Source organism: Lingula anatina, chromosome 1 (genome assembly GCF_051362555.1).
Source record: "Lingula anatina isolate TDL-2025a chromosome 1, LinAna3.0, whole genome shotgun sequence".
Classification (NCBI taxonomy): Eukaryota; Metazoa; Brachiopoda; class Lingulata; order Lingulida; family Lingulidae; genus Lingula; species Lingula anatina.
This window is the reverse complement of record NC_141767.1, coordinates 29464460-29485166: the sequence shown is the minus strand read 5'-3', so window position 1 is coordinate 29485166 and position 20707 is coordinate 29464460. Positions and strand designations below refer to the sequence as shown.

The window sequence follows — 20707 nt, the reverse complement described above, 5'->3', positions numbered from 1 at the left end:
TTACATGGTACTCTTTTTTCATATAAATGAAATTCATGGAATTTGGACACTTTTGAAATAAGTGCATTCAGTACCAAAAGTTTTGAATTTTAAATTTTTTTATTATGACACTCTGGAGAAATTTTAAGAAAAATTTTCATATCAACGCCCTCTATGATTTATCGCTGCCTACACTAGCACAATATAATGAAATTAATGGGCACCGTCACAATCATGCTGAGACAGACTCTGAGGTCAAATACTATAGCATTAAAACTTGTAACTCGACTATCTCGATTCTCCCGGACCATTACCGGTACATACCAGTCAACATTGACAATTGCCAGAAAGGAGGATTTCCGTGCACGCCCTACGTCTCCTACCCTGACAGACACACACACACAAAATAAAAAAAAAACTGTTTTTTATTCTTTGGAAAGTAACGCCTTGGTTAGAAATGTGTTGTTAGCAGTTTGCTATAATAAAATACTTTGATGTGCAAAATGATATAGAAAAAAAAATTATAAAATTCCATTTCAAGTCATTCAATGTTTTAAGAATTTCATCGGCTTTTTTACAGCTTGGGTCATACTAACAGCCTGTTTTAATCAATAATTAAAACAAGTCAATTTTTGCTCTAAAAAAACAATGGCAAATTCCGTGACATAAGTAGTTAAATGTAATAATTTTGACAAATCTTGTCCAATGTTTCTGAAATCTATACAAAAGATGCTTAACAACAATAAAAATCTGTAATAAGCTGATCAGCCATCTATGTCTTTTTTTTAAGTGTCAAGTTTATTGGAAATTTATAATCAGAAGAGTGAGAATTCACCAAAACAAATATTTCAATATTGCAATATATTGTTTTGTCATGAAGAAAACAGAAAATGTGATGATTTGAGTTTATTTGTGTAGAAGGTTGCCAATTACCTATAACTGTCATCTGGAAAACAATATATACCCATACAAGACTTCTCCTTACTATCAATGCCAGATGCAGATTACTCCTTGCAATGGGTTTCTGGAATGGGTTGCTGTTAGCACAATATTTGACAATGTCCTAAATCTTGCCACATATCATGTATTGTACACATGGATAGGACATATTGCTGCTCTTGGTGCTGTCTTTCACAACCTGCTTTTTCATGGTAAAGGTACTCTGGAAAAAGAACAATATAACTGAAAAAACTGAAAATTACATTGAAAAGACTGGCAAATCCCATGACTTAAAATAGTTAAACGTTAATAATTTTATCAAATCTTGTCCAATATTAATGAAATTTTTGCAAATGATGCTTAACAACAATAAAAATCTGTGTTCAGCTGATCAGTTGTCTGAGTCTAATGAAAAGCATTTTCTTTGGATGATGTATTTGAGAAAACTGATAATTACTCTGAAAACACTGGCAAATTCCATGACTTAGACTGGGTTCCCATACTTAGATTGATCCATCTGGATTGACCTAACTCCCTGGGGGTTCACGCTAAATTGCTATCAGCTAGCTCAAGAGGCTTTTGTAACATATGTCAAGTTTAATAAAGTTTCCAACATCTTGCATGAGATGGCTTGTCTTTTGTTTAAAGACATTACATGGTGTCAGAGTCCAGGAACCCAAACCAGGAATGGCAGCCAACTTTGTGTTTGAGAAACCAAAGCTAGACTGGGTCGCTGGCGATGTATATCAAGAATTTCAACGATTTAAACAACATGTTGAGTTTATGTGTCAGGAACCGCTCACCGGTAAGTATCATAATATGTACCTTGATCTAAGACAACCTCTGCACATGCCATACAAACAAACCGGCAGCTTGGCCAATTAACTTGGTCACTTAACTTGTCCATTATGCTGTAAACAATGCAAAGACACCATAAAGAATGGGCCCAGCCAGGGCGTAATAAACATGGGGTCTGGGCTTTTTATGCATGGGACTAGATTTGATCCAGGCCTTTGACATATATATATATATATATATATATACAGCCTATGCCAGTAATAATTATTGCCTTCTATACTACAACTACTCTTAATACTACCGGTACATCATGTAGTCCTACTACTATAGTCCGGTGGCTTAAGGAAAAAATCGTGACACGGCGGATAAAAGCACCAAATTTTGCATGTGGGTACCTTTTGACATTCTAAATCAAATTAGAGCCGTAGCCCACGGAAAAAATTTACCGTTTGGTCAAAAAATCCAAAATGGCCGCCAATTTATTGAAATCTTTAGAATTATGTACATACCTATGTTGATTTTTATCAAATAAATTATTTTCTCAGAGTTTTCCACACCCTTATTACCCATTATATTCATATATGTCAGATAGCAAACAAGTTCCCTTGGACTTTTTGAAAAAATCCAAGATGGCTGTCATTTGCCATAGAAACAGCCATAGGAATACTAGTGCACAACTATTACCAGCTAGAACGATACGTTGTCCACTATTAAATTAAGTCTGTTTCTCAGATCTTTGTTACCCACATAATATGTTTGTGGTGAGTAACTACGAAATGTTCTTGGGCATTTTGGAAAATCCAAGATGGCTGCCATGTGCCACAGGAATTCTAGTATACGGGGGATTCAACTAATGGCAACTGGAAAGATTAGTTTTTCACTATCAAATTAAGCTGGTTTCTGAGTGTTTTCCACATCCTTTCTACCCAAACAATATGTATGTGGTGAGTAACTAACAGTATTCTTGGGCATTTTGAGAAAATCCAAGATGGCCGTCATATGTAATAGGAATACTTCTAGTATTACAAAGGGTTGGAACTAATACCAACTAATTCACTATCAAATTCAGTTTATTTTTTTAGTGTTTTACACATTATTATTACACTGTGATACATATCTAGCAGGTAATAAATGTGCATATTTGATCATTTTGAGAAAACCCAAGATGGCCGTCACTGGCCATAGGAATACTACTGGAATTACAACTGCACATCCATGGCTTTTCATCTACTACCAGGGTGAATTTGAGTTTGCTTATCAAGTTTTGCCCATCCTTATTAGTCCTATGATATATATCTGGTGGGTAAAAAGTGTGCATCCTTGGATATTCTGAGAAAAAGATACCTACAATTTAACATAGGAATACTAATGGGTGGGTTTCAATTGCTGCTAGAGAGGCATATGCATGGTTCATTATACAATTACATTTCCATGAGTTTGTTTTAAAAATAATTCATGATTTTCATTCCATTTATTATTACCCCTATGATGTATACCTGGTCTGTAGTATGGCATGTGTGTATCTTTGGGTATTCTGAAAAAATGCAAGATGTCTGCCTTTTGTCATTAGAATATTCGAACACATAATCAAATAATGCTAGAGATACACTGAGTACGATTTAAATGTAGTTAACGTTGGGTCTTTTTTAAATGTTTTTCATATCCTATTTATCCTTATGAAAGACTCTGTGTGTTTTGAAAGTGTATGTATCCTTGAGTATTATTCGGAGAAAACCCAAGATAGCTGCCAGTTGTCATAGGAATATAGGTGTCAATTAATAGAACAGTTCAGACATTGATTCCAACCTGAAATAAAGCCGTTTGATGTTTAAACATGTTGACATCCTTATTAACCTTACTCTTTATAAATCTGGTGTGTAGCAAGTGTGCATCTTGCGTATTTGAGAAAATTCAAGATTGCTGCAATTCACAATAGGAATAGTACAGTCAACTACTGCCAGAGAGACATTGGGTTCAATATAAAATGAATTTTGTTTCTCGGTATTTCCCACATTCCTTTTGGACTTTTAGATATCTGTCTGGTGGGCAACAAGTGTATACCCTTAAGTATTTTGAAAAAATATCATGATTACCCTCATTTGCCTTAGAAGTGCCTATTAAATCTAATGCACCAGTTTTCCTATGGGGAAAAGAAGGCCATCTTGGATTTCCCCAAAATGATAAAATATGGACATTAATTACCTAGCAGATATGTATCATGGGATAATAATACTAAAAAAAAACAGAATAACAACTGAACTCAGCTTCATTTTATTTGTAAGCCTATCTCTAGCAGGCATTAACTGAACCCCACCTTCTATGGCTAATGGCAGCCATTTTGTTTTGTTTTGTTTTCAAAAAGGATACACGTAACATTCTCATCACATATGTATTATGTAAATTAAAAAGATGTGGAAAATACTCAGAAACAAACCTAATTTATCAATTAATATTATATTTCCATGGCAGAAGAAGCCCTATGTGTATACTACTGTAGTATTCCTTTGATATGGGGGCCATCATGGATTTTTCTCGAATTGCCTGTGAATAAAGGTTAGTTACTCACCACAAATATATTATTTGTGTAATAAGAAACAAAACTAATTAGATAGTGGGCAATGCATCTTCCTAGTTGGCATTAGTTAGTTGAAAACCCTTGTACATGTTCTAGTATTCCTATGTCATATGGCGGCCATCTTGGATTTTTCAATAAGTCCAAGGACACTAGTTTGTTATCTGACACATATGCATAATATGGGTAATAAGGATGTGGAAAACATTGAGAAAATACTTAATTTGATAAAAATCAACATAGATATGTATATATTTCTACAAAATTTCACAAATTGGCGGCCATTTTGGATTTTTTGGCCAAACGGTTAATTTTTTCCGTGGGCTACGGCTCTAATTTGATTTAGTATGTCAAAAGGTACCCACATGCAAAATTTGGTGCTTTTATCCGCTGTGTCACGATTTGGCCATTTTTTTGCCCTAAGCAACCGGACTACTACATGTACTGCTTCTACTACTTACACCACTCCAGAGGTATGCTGAGGTTAGTTTCCAGAAATATCTTAGTCTCGATGTGCTGTCGGGGACAACCTGAGAATAATGTTCCCCGTGAGTTAGGTCGACTGTTGTAACGAACTGATATATTTGTACATAAATGCCTCCCTTCCTCTCCCCTACATCCATCCCTATTATTTTTCTCCTCCTCCCGCTCCACTACATTCTCCGTCAGACATTCTTACATAAAAATGTACATACATGCTCTCTGCAGTACATCACAAGTAGGAGGCGCCACCCCCTCCATCCCTATTATTTTTCTCCTCCTCCCGCTCCACTACATTCTCCGTCAGACATTCTTACATAAAAATGTACATACATGCTCTCTGCAGTACATCACAAGTAGGAGGCGCCACCCCCTCCTCTCTCATTCTCACGTCCAATAAAGCTGTTGTTTTAGCTTAACATGAATTTAAGTACGGTTGATATCTGTGGTGCCCGTCACAATCATGGTTGAGACAGGATCAAAATCAACACACCGCAGCCTACGGCATGTAGCCTAACCCTTATTAAAACAGATTGTTCATTTAAAATGTTTCACAGTGGATAAGCTGAAAGATTGAGAAGTTAAAAACACGGGCGAAAGAGAAGGGACAGAGGAATTTTAAATACAGGTTTAGCTGAGAAATTAATGCAATCGAAAAAAATAATAAATAATAATTGCGTAATAACCAGGAACATCTTGACGGACGATTAAATTACACACAAATATCTTAGAACTGATGTTGGAGGTCGATATTGGGGGCGGGGGGGGGGGGGTATTAGCATTTTTCATTATTGTAAGAAACAAGGAGCAGATATTTATTTATTAATTAGGGAGAGAGAGAGATTGCTGAATCATGTGAGTGTGAGCCTCAATAGTGTTGTTGAAAGCACAAATACTCTCTGCCAGGGCCACAGAGATATTCTTCACTAGATATTCGCAGATATTTCTGGCTTATTCTGTATCATTTTCTGTGTTGTCCAGCGAGAAACTTTGCAAAACAAAAATAACTAGAAAAGCACTCAGAGAGCGCAGACTTCCGCCAAGACAGCAAAGTCTGCATCCAATGCCGTTTCACCCCTAAATTTTCGATATTTTTGATTATTGATTGATTATTGATCCGGATCACCACCAAAAACTAATCATCTGTTCCTTGGCCCACTTCTGACAGTTCCTGAAAATTTCATCAAAATCGGTCAATAACTTTTTGAGTTATGTTAATGACAGACAGACAGACAAATAGACAGACAAACATGAAAACATAACCTCCTAGGCGAAGGTAATAAAAACGCCACCCGTCACCCAGCCGACCCTGGTGGAGAGTAGAAAGACTGCCTATTAGTCATATTGGCTGACCTCCTCAACTAAGCCATCACCTCCGGGTCCGTGGTAGAGCAGCATATTTTTTATGGTATGATCTATGGTGTATTCACTGTGGGCAGGGGAGATTAATAGATTTTTTAAATTTTTGTTATCTTGATATGATTTTGCTGTGATTTTTAAAAGCAGTATCTGATATGTGAAATGGCAGATTACGAAGGTTGTGTACTGAGATGGCAGGTAACGGTTGTCGTTTGGATCTGCATGGATTGAGGTGAAATTAGGCGACAGTTTATGCAAGCTTGGCGAGGGTTAATTACTGTAAATCTGACATTAAACTGCAACGTATTTTCTTACCTGCTTGCAGACTTCTGTAGTGTATAGTGATGTACGATGAAAATTATATAAAATGAGTATCATACAGGGGCGGATCCAAGATTATTTGAAAGGGGGGGGGGGGGGGGGGGTCCGCGGATGCGAAGCCGACCTCCACCCCGCCACCCCCACCCCGGTTGGCATTTTTTTACCGGTTTGGTATTTTAGAGAGCAAACGGTGCAGTTTGGTGCAGTTTAGTACTATAAATCAGCTAGTCAAAAATTTATTTCCAAAAGAAGAAAATATAATATAATATAATAATAAATATAATGACTAATATTATTAGTGTGATTTTTTTTCAGAAACCGAAGGGAGGGTCAGGACCCCCCGACCCAGGGGCGGATCCAGGAGTATTTGAAGGGTGGGACCCCCCCTCCAACACACACACTTGGCGTGGGGTTCGGGGCCCGATGAAGGGCCACGAAAAATGTCGGTAGGCCTATTTTAGAAGGCAAACGGTGCCATTTGGTAGGCCTACGGTTTAGAACGATGATTCAGCTAGTCGAAATTCTAATTTCAAGAGGGGACCAGAAATCGAAGGAGAGGGGAGGGGGTCAGGACCAAATTAAGTATTAAATAATATGCATACTTACATACCTAGAAACATAGATGAACATTTTGAAATACGCCAAGTAAATAACGTTGCACCTCGTTAAATGTTTGATGCATTTTGACTCCATATGCTTCGAATTTTCAATAGATTTTAGATACCAGTTCATTTTACCAAACTGTTAAGTTTTATGAGTATAAGATCAGAGCAGACGGATAAAAACTCCATGAACTTAAACCACAAACTATCATTTATGATACAATTACAAATCACTTTTAATACGTAAATTCTTTTCGTTCGCCCGATATGTATTTGTCTGTACGTGAGCAAATTCGGTTCCAGAGACACTCACTCGTTTGATATTAGGCCGGGGTTTTCCGTTTTGTTGACCGAGTTGTGCCCATGGTTGGACCTAGAGATACTTCAGGAATATTGGGAGGGCTTTTTGTAAGTGATTCTATTTCTTCCTTATAGAAGTTATTTTGCATATCTTTAATTGATCTTGCTTTATTCTAAAAATATGTTTGCAAGAATTACGCAACAAAATTTGGTTTTCTTTTATGTTGAAAAAAATCTTATATTGGCACACATTTATTTAGCGAAGCAGTTCCTATCCAAATGGTGAAGTATATTGCCACGTGCGTCTGTTTGGCAATTGGGCACTTACATCAACTAAAACTAGCTCATTTTTATATCAAAACCAACAACGTGTTGGTCATTCTGCACGGGATCCCTAAACTGGTAAGATTTTAATTTTGTTGATAAAAGTCCGGCGAATTAATCATCTTTGAGTTTGTTTTTAAAGCGATTGATAATAAACGTTTTGAACATGCCTAACATTTTATTTTTTAAACGGAATATTCTGTTTCTTTATTCAATTTTTAAACTAATGTTTTCTTTCTTACAGTGTGATCTGGGGTCCGTCCATCCTCTGATTGCGGCTGGGGAGAGCATCCATGGGGCCCAGTTAATGAACTTTACCGCCTACAAGAACATGACCCCAGAGGTATTTAGGGGTTGCCCCGCCTCGCGGAAAGCAGATTACTATGCTTTTGGTGTCATGCTATTTGAATTGATGGAGGGAAGGTAAGATAGACAAAGTGTACAGTTATGGCATAATGACTAAATTTAGGTCAACAGTTTTCATAGAAAATATAAGGCCAAAAATGATATCCCATCTTTCAGTAGTTCAAGTAATTTGATGGGGAAATCAAGATATAGGAATAGATTTAAAATATTTCCTCTGGGACTAAATTCACGCAAAATTAAAGAGGCCCATCGAATTTTACAAATATAAGAATAGTATGAAGTGATCGAGAGCAGTTTGTGATCATTTTTTTCGAATTACTTTAGACACCCACTTTGGATTGAGGTGCCTTCTAGAGCAGAAGCCAGAAGAAAAATCCTCCAAGGCACCATCATTTACACAGACACGGAGTTTGCCTACAGGGATCTGATTGACAGATTAGTCTGGTAGGGGACACATTATGAGATGTAACTGTTTGTACATTTAATTATTTTCAATGAAATCTCCAGGATAGCTCTAACCTATTGTAGCATAGTTTTGTTTAATGCATTTTTTTTGATGAATTGCTTTTTTCTTCGTAAAACTCTTCGGTGGTCAGTTGCATTAACCCCCAACGTGGCTCACATTGAACTGTCTATTCAGATTGAATGAACTATTTTCATCTATTTCATTTCAGCAACGTGGACCAAAGAATTAGCAGCATGACTGGCCTTCTAAGTCATTGTTACAAATATCCTCGATACTTTTCTTCCTGCAATATTGGTTGGTGTGAAAGCTCCTAACAATATTATTTAACTTATTTTGCTATACACTGTATCATGAAATTTTATTTAAAATTATTTAGTTATTTTGTATCATATTAATCTTTTATTAACTACTACATTTATTCATTTGATTATTCATCGACTATAATTTTACTTTCGTTTATTTGAATTTAGTTGGCTCTCTGACTACTACGTGAATGAGTTTCTAACTCATATGGTCGCCTCCCCAATTTTAGGGTGTATTCCCAGAGATTTAGATCGATCCAGAGATTAAAATTTAGATCGACCTAACTCCCTGGGGGTTCACGCTAAATTGCAGTCAGCCGAGCGTGCACCATAGTTAATAACCCCCTTACAGCTTTCAGTAGGCGGGACAGACGCTTAAGCCGGCTAAGCTGACAGTAATCAAGTGAGACTCCCCACAGGGATAGATCGATCTAAAATCTATGGAAATGGGGTCTTACATATCGCTCAGGTAAAAAGAAAGAAAGAAAAATTCCTGATTTTACTACCGTCTCTTTGTTCAATTCATATATTAATCAAAACAACCAAAAGTCAGCAACTCTGTTTGTAAAAGTTGGTAAAAGCTTAGATCTATGTTTTTTGCAAACATTCACCAAGACTGGCGATACTGAGACTTGTCTTACTGACTAAACATCTTCACCATTTCGTCATGGCAGGAAGTGTTGGAGGAAGAACAGCTGGAGATGGGTCTTCTGACTGCAAACAGCAACGTCAGCAATATTGTTGACAATGGTTAGGAGATCGACTGTAAACTACAAGCTGCTTCAATACTTCCCTCAAGTTTCATGTTTTAATTTGAAGAAGCTGACTCTTTGAAACAAACTGTTTACTCTACTACAAATTTATTCGGACGTATGTCTTTACTCCGAACCACGTGTGGATTTCGTTTAATGAAATGTCTGTCGCGCCCACCGAATTAGCTAGGGTAAAGATAATTACCCCCTAACAGCTTTACTAGGTGTAACAGACGTTTAAGCCGGCTAGTTGATAGCAATATAGTGAGACTCCTCAGGGAGATAGATCGATCCAAATATCTGTGGAAATGGTCCCTATGCAGTGACACGGTGAATCTACTGCAGATCTATTTATATTAAAAATTATGATCTTTCGGTTGATCCTTGGGGCTCTTGCTTTTCAATTAGCATATACTTTTCCTCTGTAAAAATTACTGATAACAAACTAAACTCAGAATTGATTGTCGACTTTTAAGACAAAGTATCGTTCTCCTTGGAAACTAATAATGCTCCCATGGCCAATGAAACTATGGGCTCATTCCCATTGTAAATATCGGTCTACGTATATCGATCCAAATATCTTTGAATGCCATTAATTTACTAGACTATGGAATTATAGATTAACTTACATGAACAGATTAACACGCCTGCTCCTGGGGTTGGAAAGAATATAGAAGATTGGTGATTATACGAGTACGTTGGAACAAAAGGAAGCGTGTAGACTGATATTTTCAATTTCGTCTGCACTGTACTTACAACAGATTGCTGCAGTTGTCAGCGCTAAATATGAGGGCTGATTGTGGAATAATATGAGGGCTGACTGTGGCATAAGCTTCTTTCACTGACCTTGGTCCGAACTGAACACTTCTCACCAAAACACGTACGGGTAATTTACAGTATGTTATAGCCCACCCAAGTCTCGATTAAATAAGTTTTTTGCTATTACAACGCATCCCCATTTCGGGAAGGTAATTTGGTTATTCTGAAATTATAACAGCTGCGCACTCAGGCAAATTGCACGCAGCCTGCCGTTTCAAGCAGCCGCATTTTCTTTCAAGGCACCCACGTTTTGGCAAACAAATGCAAAGACATTTTTTTACTTTTAGAGTCTTCCGTGAATTACGAATGATTTGACAAAATATTAACGCGTGTCCTTACATGATTCCGATACGTCCAAACGTATTGATGGCTGTGAAGGCAAAGGGAATATGATTGTCAACAATATAATAGTTTTCACCTAAAAAATCACTTCAATGACTGTTTTATCACTATTGGAGTGAAGTAATGCCTTTATTTATCCAGGGGTGGATCCAGGATTAATTGAAGGGGGAGGGGGGGGGGGTCCGCGGATGCGAAGCCGATCCTCCCTATATACTTATTTCTTATCTATTACGTGGATCCGATGCTGCACTAATGACTTATAATTGTATAGTTTATTTCTTTACATCGGCGTTATACAAAGAGGCCGCCACATTACTCGTGAATTATTGCAGCTCAACACGTTACATCATAAGACCTCATTAAATATCTTTTTGATCATTATGGCGGACACTACATATTCCTTCCACTTTTTCCAGAAATAAAACTTTTTTTTTCATTTCTCATGTTGGAGACCTTCACCCTTATAATATTTACAATATTTACACAGAATTAAAACTATACATAATTACACGTTTTAAGTGTAGGCCCGGGTGAAAACCAGAGATAAAACCCCTTTGAGTATAATTTTCTTTTAAAATATAGAGAAAATAGCTCTGGAAACCGGGCAGTTGAGCGTCTTATGACAAAGTCTTTTCACATCGAAATAACAATATTTTTCAGTCTTTCAAATAGATTCATCGGCGAATGACAGGGCCAAATTTCACTTCCATCGGAAAACGGCAGGGCGAAATTGCACATCCTCTTTTCGTCGGCGGGGTCCACCATTCTCAGCTGTAGTGTTGCCTGAATTGCTTTCAAGGACGCAGGTCGAAATGCTGAAACCCTAGCTACGGACACAGGGCAGGCGAGAGAGCGTCGTCACAATCCGGCGGGTGATCCAGTCGATAGTGATCACTCAATCCCGTAGAGCTAACCAGGCTCTCAGTGAGCAAATGACGGTCTGATCCCGGTCTCACTGCCATGGATTATCGGAACTTTGACCGTTTTCACCGGCCTTGCCTGTTCGCCACCGTGTCGGAACCGCATCAACATCGTCTGGCTAGGTGAGGACTGTGGTGCCCATACCACTCAGTGAACCCGTTAACACTGAGCCGACTAGACGTTACCACAGTATCCTGTTCATCCAGGATTCGAGACACAGTGGGCCTTCAGTCCTCACCCACAGCACTATGGATCGTTTTAGTGTACCCTTAGAGCCTTGCGACTCCACGGCCGCCTGCTACAGACAGCCTTGGGGAGCCTATTCCCCTCGCCATCTTTGGATCTAAATAAACAACAAGCAGTCCTGATCACGTCTCCAAACCTACAGATCCTTCATTCACACTAAACCAAGAGCAAGATACCATTTAAAATAAATAATAAAACATGTGGTCTCACTTGCATTTATCCATAAACTAACCGAACAGCTCTAATATCCCTAGGAACTTAACCAGACCTTTCACTCTGGAAGATGATCCCTTCTACTCAGAGTTGGTTAACCTTAAAAAAAAAAAAAATAAAATAAAATACTGGGTCTCCAACCTCACATCGAGGTAAACTGATCTTTTTCCAATCACCACGCCATATGAATGTATTTCCTCTATTAGCCGTCAAGGCCTTTGATCAACCGTCAATTAGTCGCATAATTAAAAAGTCCTAAGTACGTGTTTGTCTGTGTATTTACCAAATACAATACAAGGTGATTACCATCAAATCGCATGCGCGACGCTTCATTGCACGTACACTGTACTTCTGAAATAAACACTAGATAAACACAAGATAAGTATTTCACATTAGAGAAATTGAAAAAAAAATCTGACTTGCCAAATGTAGGCCTTTTAAATGTTTCGAGCCCCCATCGATTGTTTTTTTCCCTCAATAATCGATCATAGCTGAACAGTGGCTGATCGTGAACAGCATTCATAGTATGTAGATAACCTGTAGCTTTTATGTTAATCTCTTAGCTGTCTACTTCTTTGTTTTAACATATCCTCCATCGCATGATGTAAATCATGGAACATTTGCTTACAACAGCGAACGCGCTCACGCACGCACACACGCATGCATTCATGAGAGAATATGAAGATATACATTGTATGAGAGAATTGCAATCATCAAATTTAGTTTTATTGTGCAATTAAAATATTAAATCATTGTCATCCGCTGTACGTCCCATGTCCCTAAAATTGTAAATCTAAAACCAGCTGCCGTGTTTCCGATTGCAGTATTTTTGTATTTTCCTCCAGATGTCGCTATCGTACGGTCTAGTTGGTCAAACATAACAAAAACTGCTCAGATATAAAATCAGCGGCCCATATTGCATTATATCAAGATAGCCAGTGACCTACATAATGTCGTTTTAGTTTGGGGTGGATTAGGATCTAAGGTTAATTTTTCTGGCAAATTTTGAAATATACTGAACACAAATTCGTCCTATGTATTTCTGATGTTATATATTACAAATGAAGTTTTATTTGTTAAATATTTGTGAGAACTGAATATATAGAAAAGGCGGTCACTTCGCCCTGCCACCTCCCCCTACCATGAATGTAATGGGATGGACAACCTGGAAGGAGACGTCACTGCCTCAGTGCTGAGTGATCAGGAAGTGGATCGAGGGCGGCCCCGACATTAAGTATGCGAATATCGTAATTTCAGCCAAATCAATGTAACATTTTAAGAAATGGATGTTGGGTTTTTGGCTGTAAGTTAATTGTGATTTATTTTTGAAAAGTATATTGACGCCTGTTTGCTTCAGAGTGGTTTTGATCATTTCCCAACATTTTCCCCACGTACCATTTATTTCTTCCTTCACTTCATCTCATCACGTCTCATAAAACAAAGGAAGATGCAGTGGCACTTCATGTTCAGTATTTTTAACTTCATCGGTAGAAATAGTAGTGACAGTCGAAGTTTACCGTGAGAAATGGCCAAGGAGGGGAAAATGCTATGAAATGTCTTGTGAGAGTCTAGCTATTGACATGTTGATATTCAATGAGCAGTTGGTAGTGGAATTAAAGAATATGATATAGGTAAAGCAACAAACGTCCATTTCCGAAGTAGAGAACATAATTAAATTATTAAGTATAGTGATGTATTTCCATTTTGAATAGTGGCAAGATTTCATAAATCAAGATTTAATATTCCATTTCATATAAATACGTGAGTTAAATTTGTTGCATTGATTATAAGATGATCCCTTCAAGACATAGGGGGCGAGCTGATAGAAATGCTGTTTGTAACGGATTTGAAAAGGCTAGGTCTTGAGGTGTCTCTTGCGTGTTTTATATCATATAATATCCCATTTGAGGTCTTTTACGAATTTCAAATGTGATCATATACCAGAATGCATGGTCATTAGTAACAAAACTATTTGCTTTACTAACGTATTTCGATAATTCGCCCCTGTGCATTAAAATATGTTCTATACTATCGTAGTTTCATGTTCGTCGACGTGACATTTGTGTAGTATTGGCTGTATTCTTCAGCAAGACAGCAAGTGGCGACTTTCTAGTTTAGATTGTAAATTAAGTGCGCAAAAAATACTAATTTTATGTCGATTTGCAGCCAAATATTTTTCTGTGATATTCATCAATTTCACCTAAATCCCAGAAGGACACATTATTAAAAACGTTGATAAGTTGTACAAGACCGGTGTTGAATTCTTAATTTCTGTTTTTACCGGCGTGACTATATTCTTCAGTCTCATTCTTCAAATGGACTGAAATCTAGATTGTAACGACTGACGCTAATAGTGTGTCTCTCTTTTAATGTTCAGATGAGAAAAAGGCATCTCGTCTCTTGAAAGTTGAATGTTTTGCTGTCTTGTTGAGTAAGAGATATAATTTTACGAACCAAGTTCGATTATTTTGTTTTACTAGTGAAGTATGTAGAATTTACAAATTTCAATTTCCATTTGCAAAAATTCCCTTCTTGAAAAGCTGATTTGATACATGTAAATACCATTCATAGGATGGAAAAAAACTTCTTTCTTGTTTTAGTATTTATCTCTGAAATGGATGTAAGAAATGTGAGAAATATCGAGATCTCTCCCTTGGATTTTAATCCAGATTTCATAAGTGAACATGTAGTTTGTTTTCTATATAGTTTTTGCAAGTGATTTTTTTTTCAAATTCATGTTCCCTTTATAATCTATTGTTAACTATTCTTCCATTTTGTCAATAGCTGGATAAACGCTGTATATATTTTTACGTAGGACGTACGACTCTTTTTTTTTTTACCAAACATAATGAAAGTGTGCTCATTTTTTTCTTAACGATACGTGTCCGATTAAAAAAACGTTCAATTTTAAACAGAGCATTTTATATAAATCTCACAATTTTTTTCTTATATAGAGAAAAACAATGGCGGATCCAGGATATTTAAATGGGGTCATATGTTGACCTTTGGGGCGAGATGGAGCATTTTGATGACTTGATAATGTGAGTCCAGAATGGGTCTCTCTCTCCTCGGGGAGGGCGGAGACTAGATCCACCATTGTTTTTTATTAAACAAGTTGAAATATTTTGTTTGTGTCATTAAGATCAAACAGAAGACCATTAGTGTGGTAGATAGTTTATTTGTCAAGTCGAATAGATAAAAATGTAATATTTGTTACACCTTTAAGTGAGTTTAAATGCAGACATCAATAATATTCTTTCAGATGCTTAGTAATAAAAAAACTTAAGACAATGATGTTTTACCTATTATATGTTTTATATATAATAGAATACATAATAGCTATTTGTTTTGCTCTTTTAAGATTACAATAAAAAATTATTGAATATACAAATTGTCTTAGTGTTTTTAGGTCCTACTGACGGCTACATGGCTCAGTGGTAGCCTGGGGTTGGGGTTCGATTCCTGGCTCGGGCACTTTGGAATTACAAAGGGGTGCTTTTAAAATTTTCCTTTGGTTACTATAAGAAGAAAGTCTACACAGGGAGGGTGGGTGGGAACACTTAGAGGAATAGGTAACACGCTTGGCTCGGAAACAGAAGGTCGCCAGTTCGATTCCTGGCTCTCCTAGGTCCCAGCAAATTACCTTTTGCAAAAATAATTCCAAATAAACAATTCAAACTGCTACAAGAGGATCATGCGTATAACAAAAAGTAAGTTGAGACAGTTGCTCAATAGATAAGGCGACAGGCTAAGACAGAGGAGGTCGACTGACCAAGTTGATAACCAAAGGCTCGAGACGAGCAAAAGGAAATAAGGGAATAATCGAGTGGCATTTTGTACATTTTGAAACTACATGTATTACAATTTAAATAAGTACGTTTATTATAACAAATACAAGCATATGCACCATACAGATGTATGCAAAACCCGAACATTACGTGTACGTTTTGGCTCTACATAAAAAGCAATTTTCAAAACGCTCTCGCATTTCGAGATGTCAATCAAGCTTAAATACAACTATCCATGACTAGATGCGTCGGAGGTAGTATGCATTTTGAAAATTTTCGCTCAAGATCATTCATTTTGGTTTTAAAAGATATGTTCAAGAACACTGCACACGACAATTCTAACCAGAACATAAAATTCTCAGGTTTTTGCCCAGAGTTTGAAAAGAAAGTTGAGGATTTGTCGTGATATATTTTACAACTAGCGTTCAAAGTTAAAATTGGTGTATTTGTCCTGTGACTGATCCAAAATTTCACCGGCGGACATTTTTTATCTAAATTCAAGGGTAGTAACAGTAACGAAAATTTAAAATGCATATGATCTCATGTAAGCGTTCCCCCCGCACGCGGGCACGCAGTTAAGACAGCACAACTTACTCTATGTCGCCATGCTGATGATCGCATACAACACCGAAAAGCAGTCAAACATTATTCAATTCTGTAAATTTAATTAGTGCTTTTGTCATAGATAAATGAAGATGTGCCTCGCATTTTGTGTCATTTTTTTCTCTTTAATTCTTAAAGAGGGATTTTGGTGGCACAATTTGAGTGAACACTTAAATTTACGCGTCGTGCAAATCAAGAACAGCATGAAGACATGGTTAGTTAACCTCCTTATCCAGTCATAGTCATTTTTAAGAACAATATGTAAAGAAAATTGGCTATGCAAAAACCAATTTACTTAAAATAACTATAAGCACATTTACTAAGAAAATGCTAATAAACTCAACGGTCTCCGGTGTTTAGTGATAAAGAAACACTCAGCAAAAATAACCCAACATCACGTGCAAGACTGGCATCTAATCTTCCATTTTCTTCACAACCACCCATTGATACCGACCGAAAAATAGAATTAAGAAAATACCAAGTACAAGATCTACATTAAAATTACACCAACCTGCAAAATTTTGGTAAAACCTTTTGTCTTACCAATCAAAGTTTTGATTTTTCGTTTTTGATTACACAAGCAAATCACTACAAAACAAAAAGTAGCTTTAGTCAGTAAATTAACTAACCAAATAAAAGAACTACTATAGTGTACCACATATAATAATAGATATTTATGTTAATTTTCCAAAAAAAATCCTTTTCGTGTTATTTCAATACAGAAATAATTCCGTATTTTTGAGAAATATTTACGATCTACAAAGGTTCATCCCCCCCCCCCAAAAAAAAAAAAAAAAAAAAAAATGCAGAGCCTTGCGACATCCTGTTATCAATACGAATTCGATAAGAATTTTTCAAAATTTTAAGTTGTACAAGAATGTGATAAATGTCAATCCTGCATATACATTTTACTTAACAAAAGATGCCAAAAGGAAAACATTTTTACATTTCATTTAATTCTTTGTGAACATTAAACATTCCCGCCTTGTTGTACTGGAAGAAGGTCAATTTTCCTTCTGTGATAGCAAAAACATTAATTTCGAAATAACTTCCCCCAAACGCTGGTTTGATTATCTGAAAACACAAACAGTTCTACCTCCTCCCAGCAATAAAACTGTGAATGGGACACTGATCAGAGAGACTACATCAAAACTCATTCTCAGCTGTGTCATAACAGCATATTCACAATTTAAGAAAAAATCCGTTTCAGTACGTGTGGACATTTCTGCAATAACTTGAGCACATTTTACAATTTCATACTGCCGATAATTCTTAAGCGTCATAATTTGGATTACAGCGTTTACAGTTTATTGTAAATATGCATCTCGTTCATTTCTTTTAGTGTACCCAGAATTCCTGTATGCACATTATGTAACGGAGTCGCGACATCTATTCCTTTTCAAAAGTTAATTTCATTAAAATTATTTTTTATTTTCAATGTGATATGAATAAACATACATGTTCAAGTGCACAACAAAGTGTCTTATTACAAATTTGCCCACACATATTTTACAAACAGAAAACCGGTCATACCAACACAGTGTTCTACCTGGACATCACTTAGTGATAATTCTACAATATTTTTATCATTTTTCATTTTTATGCATCACTTAGGCAAGAAAATGATTTCAGCGACGTTATTTCTGTTTGAAGAGCATCCCAAAAGTGTCGTTTCAGGTTAGAGAACTGGTGGTTATAAACAAAAAATATAAACAAATTACAATAAAAAACACTGGGTGTGAATAGAGAGCTGTGCTGTAACTTATTTACGTATCTCAAGTAATAAACCAGTGACGTGAAGGGTTGACGCTTGGATTTAGTACATTTTTATCAGAAGTTTCATAACTAAAACACTCGTTACACGCTGCACTTCATTTGATACACATTTGATATTACAACCCAAAGCAAACCTTACATTTCAAACTAAATCAAATGTCAACCCTGAATATTAGCTATAAAACAAACTTCGACAAGCGAGACAATCTGACATGGGTGCGGGCGCTGTCGAACACGAAGTTGATATCTTTGCTGGGGGTGAATCCAATCTCATAAACGGTAGTTAAGAGTCACTGGAATTAAATGAAAATGAGATTAAATTAAACAAATTTCACATTCACGAGACAGTATCTAAGTGTTCGATAAAGAAGAAAACCATTGCAACAATCCATTTCGGAAATCATGACTATGGGTAAAAATCAAGTTATATGAATAAATATATTAAACCAACACGTTCTACACAACCACGAACTTAATTTACAGTGATATTATTACCATTTTAGTTTACTCTAAAAAACAGGAGACACTTGATTCTTTGAAAAACATATTGTTATCGCAAGGAATCAAAGGGCACCCAATAAAGAGATAAGTATACAGTCACCTGCCTTGTCGTCTTGCTTTGTTTGAGATGGAATATCATGCTTGTGGACAACTGGAATAGTCTCCTTGCTTCTTTATTGGCAAATGAGTTCCCTTTAGAAAATAATAACAGACAATAAGCAATTTTACTTCAATCTCATTTAGGACTTCTAGGAGAAAGTGGCGTGCACGTCATTTACATGTATCTGTATCTGTCCATATACGTCTAAAGAGACCAATACTGGTATGAAATAGACGGGATGTCTCCATGGTTAATACGACTTCAATGGAAAACGTACCGTTTTGGGAAAATGTCATCCACACAAAATCAGAAGTGTAATTTTATATTATCTCTACGGTACTTACAACAGATTACTGCAGTTTCAGAGTCAGAAATTCGGCCTACATGTGGAACTTGTAACAGTGAGGCTTCTTTCTTTTCCGACTGACCTAGGTCCTATCTGAATACCTCTCAGCAAAGTGCTCACCTGGTTTACCTAATAATATACTGTTGACCACCCTCCGTATAGAGGCCTCGATTTAGGGCTTGGTCTTTGTTATGTAACAGGGCACAATTATCGATTCCTATCCCGGGAAGGCAATTCGGGTTTGCTAAATTCATAATGGCAAAACAAAATCACGTCGTTTTAACAGCCATCAAACAATATATCAAATGACCAGTGTTAGCAGTCAGATTTCGCTGTTTGAATGAATAAACCCAACAAAAATCAATCGACTGTGTTAGAGAAGACAGGATGAGACTTTTATCCAATCTAAAAAGTTACATTTTGCTGCGAATCCCTAGCCCAGCTCTTAATTGCAAATGAATATCAATGAAATCAAAAGATGTCTGAGTCTTAAAAAGCGAAGAAGTCTGTCGCTATTTTTATGAGAGTATTTAAAATAGACATATATGTATGTGATCCGATTAGTCGGAATCTGTTTCGCTTATCCACTATAATGTTCGTAGGCCCCTATTCGTAGTTAATGTGTGATCCGTTGAAAACGCTTTCCAGTTTTCTAATACAAGAGAGCAAGCTTATCCAGGGCCGTAGCCTCCGGGGGGGCAGGGGGGGGGGGGGGGCAGCTGCCCCCCCTGGAAATAGGGGTGCAAAAGAAATAATAATAATCGCAAAGGTAAAAAAAATAATTGCAAAGTTGGTATCAATTCTGTGAGAAAAGGCACTCATGGCCACTAGACAATCATTCAACAATCTGTTTACAAAGGTGTACTGTTTTTAGCCAACTCAGTTTATGCCAAAAAGCTCACCCTCCCTGAGGGAGCTATCCCCCAGGCCAATTGGCGTGTTGTGTTGAAAAAATGACTGTACTTATGGCAAAATGAACCCACAATTTCTGACTTCTGATTGACCAATAAATAACAGTTAAAATGCACCAGAATGTAGTATTATACATACAGTTTTTAAAAATTTTCCACACCGTGCGAGGGGGACACCCCTTCCCAAACCCTCCCCCTCGGGGGCATCGCCCCCTCGTGTCCGCTTACTGCCCCCTCTGCCATTTTGCTCAGGCTACGGCCCTGTTATCCCTCTGCAGTTTATATTATTGCGTCTGTCCTTTATATGAGGTGCATTATAGATTTACGTCCAACGGAGAGGACAATGTCTAGAATAAATTGAAAAAGATGCTATAGGGCGTTTGGATAATTGACGTAGACTGAAGCATTTGTGTAAAGTTTCATTTTGATAATATAATAATGGCTTCATTATACATGAATACGGGGTATTTGTGACACAAAATAAAACATTTGGGGGAAAAAGACGAAAATTGAACTGAAATTGTTTCTTTCACTCAGCCAACAGTTGTTGTACCTGTTGGCTGAGTGAAATAAAAAACAGA

The 20707-nt window shown here is 36.9% G+C and overlaps 2 long non-coding RNA genes across 2 annotated transcripts; both read right to left on the bottom strand.

The window, feature by feature from the left end:
- Positions 1 to 389: 389 nt before the first annotated feature.
- LOC147764231 (uncharacterized) lies at positions 390 to 5139 on the bottom strand. The gene is made up of 2 exons (XR_015331898.1): positions 4750 to 5139; positions 390 to 1141 (listed from the first exon to the last, which is right to left on the bottom strand). It is a non-coding gene; the product is annotated as an uncharacterized LOC147764231 (long non-coding RNA).
- A 10820-nt stretch (positions 5140 to 15959) lies between these two features.
- Positions 15960 to 19405, bottom strand: LOC106167344 (uncharacterized). Its single transcript, XR_015332058.1, has 3 exons — positions 19214 to 19405; positions 18874 to 18961; positions 15960 to 18561 (listed from the first exon to the last, which is right to left on the bottom strand). It is a non-coding gene; the product is annotated as an uncharacterized LOC106167344 (long non-coding RNA).
- Between the last annotated feature and the right edge of the window lie 1302 nt (positions 19406 to 20707).